General features: G+C 41.7%; 1 protein-coding gene across 3 annotated transcripts in view; it reads right to left on the minus strand.

Annotated features, from left to right (window-relative positions):
* The window catches only part of borcs5 (BLOC-1 related complex subunit 5), a 116009-nt gene extending 110706 nt beyond the window's left edge, over positions 1-5303 (minus strand). Inside the window, exon 1 of one of the 3 annotated variants that reach the window (XM_068050634.1) lies at positions 5108-5303. The gene's annotated coding sequence lies outside the window, so the exon portion shown is untranslated. The other 2 variants (XM_068050633.1, XM_068050635.1) reach the window with 2 other exon arrangements.
* Between the last annotated feature and the right edge of the window lie 792 nt (positions 5304-6095).

Below are 6095 nucleotides of genomic sequence, written 5' to 3' on the forward strand. Positions count from 1 at the left end.
AAACTGAGTGAATTGCTCCTGCAATTTGGTTGGGAGGGCTGAATTACATTGGATTTAACAGTCTGAAGTCACTGGACATTATAACATCATGACACTTGTCTGGTGACATCATGTGACAGCCAATGACTCAACCTCACCCCAGTCAAATCAGAACTATAGAAGATCAAGGTTATATTATAATTTACAGTTCAGGTATCAAACTATCGGCTGCTTGGGGTCAGCGTCCTGCATTCTCCTGTTCAAAGCAATCAGAGTACGCTGCCATTAGTCCATTTTTATACAACATCTTTAGCATCACAGAAAAACTGCTTTGTTGCATCACTTACATGCTGTGGAATGTTCCCTAAAGATAATGGCCCGAACTTTGTGGTAAAAACAGTGAGGCCCTCACTGTTATAACAGGATACATTGGACAGCAACCTCTGTCATCCACCCATGTGCAGTCAAACACACCATCAGGAAGTTGCTTTCCAATTCCCTGCTTTTCCACGAGGTGTGCTGTAATAGTCCTCACTGATAGACTCAGCACTGAAGTGAACGCAATGGGTACTTACCCACTAGTTCCGTACTAAAAATGTCTGAAAAGCTTTGGGTTGGTACGTTCAGGAGAAAGTGAGTTTGAACTGCATGATAAGTGATAGTTGCTGCCAAATAACTGCTCTAGCTCTGAAAATTTAATTTTACAAGTGCGATGTCACATTCTTTTGGAAAAAAATTAGCGTTGGAACTCTTTAAAAAAAAATTATTTTTCTGTGCCTCTCATCTCTCTCCCCCTTTATTCCATCTGTATTTCTCAATCTTTATTTTGCCTTCTGTACAATATTTAAATCTAATTTATAGTCCCTGCTTTATACTTCCTGGTTTAGACTCTGTCACAATGAGGATTCTTCAATCTGATTGATTGAAGAGCCACACTGTTACTTGACTAGCTCACAGGCACCACAGATCCCCTGTAGAGGACATCATACTGAGAACAGACACTGTATTAGGGGAACTCTACTCCACAGCCCAAGAAAACTCTATGGGCAGCTTCAGACAGATGAACGGTGAGCACTGTTCCTTCACTACTGATTGCAAAATCTGGGTCTATAAGATGAGGCTGGTAACTAGGTGCTGTTTGCCCAGTAAGACAGTGTGTTACACACTGATCTTAGGAAAGAGCACACTACTATTCTCCAACCAGAGTTGTAATTATTGGATTGCTCAATATACATTTCTTATAATTTAATTTTTAAAATATACTTGGAAAGGGGGATGTAAATCTGCCCTATTTTTCAGTCACGACAATTTCAGGTTTGAATATCTGCAAAACAAAGCATAAGTTAGCAATATTCATTATTGAACATATTTTGTAATTTAATGATGCAACCAAAACAGATTTGTTTTAGATGGCTCATGCCCCTGCACTTGCAAGAAAATATTCTGGTTTTCACCTTACTCAATATATACTAGGCATTTGGTTCAAGTTTTAGTGTCATCAAATGCATGAATTCTGAGTGCTCTGATAGGAGCTCCTGTTAAATGAATGAATGCAATCAAATTGCATTGATTTATTTTACAGAAATAAGCACATCTAGAATAAATAATTGATTCAAAACAGACCATTTTTAAAGGGTGGTTACAATTTAAACCATAATTTCTATCAACAACTTATATTTTCTTACTAAGCTTGTGTATAATGTTGTATTGAGTTATCTTGAATACCAAGGATGTCCCAGCTGTTTAAAAGTCTCAGCAAAGTATCCAATTCATTACAAGTCATAAACTTGTCTAAATGTCCACTAAATAAACAAACCAAAATAAAACCCAAATGACATATGGGAGTTCTAGTTGTGAAGATGAGCCACATTTATTTTTGATCAGCCAAATTTCTGACAGATGTGAAAAATCCATTACCATGTTTAGGAATCTCCAAACCAAACTGCTCAGAAATTGGGTGGGTTTTTTTGTTTGCCTGACATAGGATGCATTCTCTCTTCTGCAGAGGGATACAATACGGAGCCAAATCCAGACAGCTCAAGAGCTAGACATTATTGAAGTAAAATTATACAGTCTACTAACACAGAGCACTGGTAAAGTTTCCAGCTACTGTCTGGCTCGGACCACCTTTACTGTTCGGACATTGGCTTGCAGAATTATCTGGAATTGAGTGAGAAAAACCCCACAGATCTCCCCTCCAAGTTCCAATACTTACCAGGTTGGCTTGTCAAGCATTACCAGTGCCCTTTCGACTGCAAACCTACCTAGCTCAGATATCAGATTCCCGAGTCTTTCATTCTTGGTTAATCCGATCCTGAACTTCCATTGGTACACATGTTTCCATTGGTACACATGTTTCCATTGGTCCCAAACACATTGCTAAACTACCCCTTGGAGGATAGTCACTAATAGGCTATCAACAACTGACAAGTACAGGTTTACGTCCTTGCCAGCAGATACCAGGAGTTGCACTGCAAGCACAAAAGCTACCATGAAAAGTGAGAGGTCACATGTTAGGATGCAAAACGGTAGTTAGAAGTTATTTTAAGTCAAACAAGACAACCCATTGATCTGGGAAACAGTTAAGTGTTCACTATTTTGTATTATTACTCAAAGACAAGTTTTACTGATTGAACTAAGTGGGTCTGATTATAAATGTTGTTCTGTTGTGAAATTTTTAAAAAGCTAATGTTTCCTTCTGGCCTTGTCTCACTCAAGTGTAAACTGTCTGCTTACTGAAAGATTGGAGAATATTCAATTTTTATGTCAAAGGACACACACTTTTACTTTCCGTGTTATCCTTTCAATGAGTAAATATTGGGTGGAGTCAGTCAATGCCAGAACATAAGGAACATGGGATCCATTTACAGAAACAACTGAGGTCATCGAACCAGAGGAGGATCTATGGCAAAAGCAAATATACAACACCAGCTCACCTCTGATACTTGCTAGGCAAGTTTACTTATTATTTAAAGGATGTCTTTTAAATTCGAGTGCAAGTAAGGCTAAGTAGCCATATAGTTCTATTGGTACCACTCTCGCCTCTGAATAAGGAGGTTATATGCTCAAGCCTCACTTCAGAAATTGAGCACAAAACACTTCAGTGTAGTATTGAAGAAAGGCTGCACTGACAGAGGTGTCACCTTGCAGATGAGATGTTAAAGAGAGTTGTTGCCTGCCAGCTCAGGTGGATGGAAAAGATGCCATGGAATTATTTAAATCAGGAATTCTAAACAACAACAAATTGCATTTATACTGTGTTTTTAGCATTAGGAGGGGTGGCCAAAAGCCTACTCAAAGAGATTAGTTTTAAGGAGGGCCTCAAACCATCAGGGGGAGGCAGAGATTCAAAGGGGTTTAAGGGAGAGAATTCCAGAGCATAATGAAGACACATTTGCCAATGGTGGGGAAAAGGTGGGTGGGGGTGTTTGCACAGAAGGCCAGAGTCAGAGGATTCCAGAGTTCAGGAGTGAATTATGGAGTTGGAGGAGGTGACAGAGGAGAGGGAGGGGGGAGGGACAAGGATAAGAATTTTCAATTGGCAGTTTGTCTGTGGGGGGGGGGGGGGGGGTCTAGATGGATCAGTAAGATCAGGGACAATAGGTATGTGGGACAACAGCAAACCAGGAGTAGAATTTTGAAGGAACTGATGTTTATAAAAGGATGGAGGATGGGAGGCTGGTCAGGAGAGTATTGGAGTATTTGATTTTGAAGGTGACAAAAGCACGACTTAGGGTTTTAGCAGTAAATCTGTTAGAGTAGTTGGTGTTAAAGAGCTGGAAGTAGACAGTCATTGTGATGGAGAAGGCATGGGGGTCAGAAGCTCAGTTCAGGGTCAAAAAGGATATCGAGACTGTGCACAGTCTGGTTCAAAATGACATAATGGCCCTGAGATGATGGAAACAATTGCAACATATGGAGGCTATGGTGGGGGCTGGAGAGATCACTCTAGTCTTCCCTAAGCTCATCCAAGACAACACAGAGGCAGTTGAGGGGTCAACAGAGATTGCTGCAAGATACAGCTGATGCCTTCCATGTACACAGGCAAGCTGAACCCCATATCTGTGGATGATGTCACCAAGGGGCAGCATGCAGATGAGAAACAGGAAGGAGACAAGGATAGCTCCTTATTTTCACCGAAGGTATCTGAACGGCAGCAGAACAGAAGCCATTATTGGAAATACTCTGTTTACAAAGATTAATAGAGGAAAAGCATTGGAGGAGGATGGTCTGGTCAACCATATCAAAGGCTGCAGAAAGGTCGAGGAGGGAAAAGTCACACATTCTTTTCATCGATCCACTTCGTATTTTCCAAAACATATGAGGTACTTGGTGTACACTAGAGGGGGAAACCAATTTTTTTTATGATCCAACTGACAGCAACAGATGCTCTACAACTCTGATATGAGTGATTGCTCAAATGCCTTCAATCTTTCCTGATATTCAGTTTACTCCTACAATGTGCAGCTTTGTCTTCACAGACTTATTCTATACAGCATGGTTCTACTGCATGTTATTAGTCAACTAGATTTTACATTCTATCCAGTTAGGTATTCAGCTTCAAACTATCATATGTACAAGATTTTCGAATATTGACTCCTTAGCTATTATCTGGTATTGTAGCCTAACAAAATGCACAAAAAGGTGCAATACATTCCAAGACAATTACTTTTAGAAATCTGCTAGCGTGAGTAATTTTTTGACCAATCCTTTCAAAACCTGAGTTTGCATGTTGCAGATATTTCAGTATCCAGATCCTTCATCCCTCCCATAGCAACATTCCTCACAGTTACAGGAGAGGTCAAATAATTTTACAAGTCACAACCTATATTATTTAACACTAAATTACACCACCCCTTTCCTGCAACATCTCACATTTCTCAAACAACAGAATCTAGCAGTGCATTCATTCCGAACGCTGTACCTGAGGTTGCAAGCAGACCGTCACCTGGAAACGCAGAAAACCAATAAGCATTTGCCTTTAAATAGCATACGCGTGGACACCGTCACAGTTCACAACAAAGATGTCTCTTCACACTGTGCGGCCTGCTGTTGCACGGAAGCACTTTGTAGCCACCGTTCCCTAACCTTCTTTCCGCAAAACCATTCAAAACTCACGCTCTCTCACTATTTGTAGAAGTTTCCCGCTGCTCTGAACAAACGCACAGCTTCCTGCAGCCGGCGCCGGTGCTCCTGGCTGTGGCGCGCGCTGTCCGGCCAAGGTTCGAACTGGAACGCAGCCACCACTGTTGCAATTCCACTCGCAGAAATGTTACACAAGGAGAGCAATGACTGCTCAGCACTTCACTTCCGGGTCGCCCTCCAAACCAGAGACAGAACAGCAACAGTCAGAAAGGTTAATGACGGCCCTGTCGCCGTAAACATCATCAGCAAAGCCGATGTTGATTTGCATACAGCGGGTGTCAGCATTGACTTAGATTTGATTTCAATATTTCCAGCGTGTTGAGCGTTTGTGTCAATGGAAGCAGCTCTCGGTGTAAGTCAGTCTGGACTTGAGCACACAATGGAGGTTGGCCAGCGCAGCACTGAGGAAGCGCTGCACTGTCAGAAGAGCTGTCTTTCGGCCAAGACATTAAACCTCTAAGCAAGATCTGAGTGTTAATGACTGTGTGTCCATTATTATATGTTATGTATAACTATGGGATGTGTCAGTGCAGAGATGGGATGTGCGAGTACAGGAGGTGAGAATGTGTGTCCGTTATTATACATAACTGGTGGGATGTGTCAGTGCAGGAGGTAGCACTGTGTGTCCATTATTATATATTATATATAACTGTGGGATCTGTCAGTACAGGAGGGGAGACTGTGTCCATTATTATATATTATATATAACTTTATTATATATAAATTTGGGCAGCACAGTGGCGCAGTGGTTAGCACCGCAGCCTCACTGTTCCAGCGACCCGGTTTCGATTCTGGGTACTGCCTGTGCGGAGTTTGCAAGTTCTCCCTGTGCCCGCGTGGGTTTCCATCGGGTACTCTGGTTTCCTCCCACAGCCAAAGACTTGCAGGGTGAAACGTAAATTGCCCATTGTAAATTGCCTCTCGTGTGCATAGGTGGTAGGGGAATTGAGGGAATGTGGTAGGAATATGGG

The sequence above is a fragment of the Heterodontus francisci genome, chromosome 18 (assembly GCF_036365525.1).
Source record: "Heterodontus francisci isolate sHetFra1 chromosome 18, sHetFra1.hap1, whole genome shotgun sequence".
Taxonomy (NCBI): Eukaryota; Metazoa; Chordata; class Chondrichthyes; order Heterodontiformes; family Heterodontidae; genus Heterodontus; species Heterodontus francisci.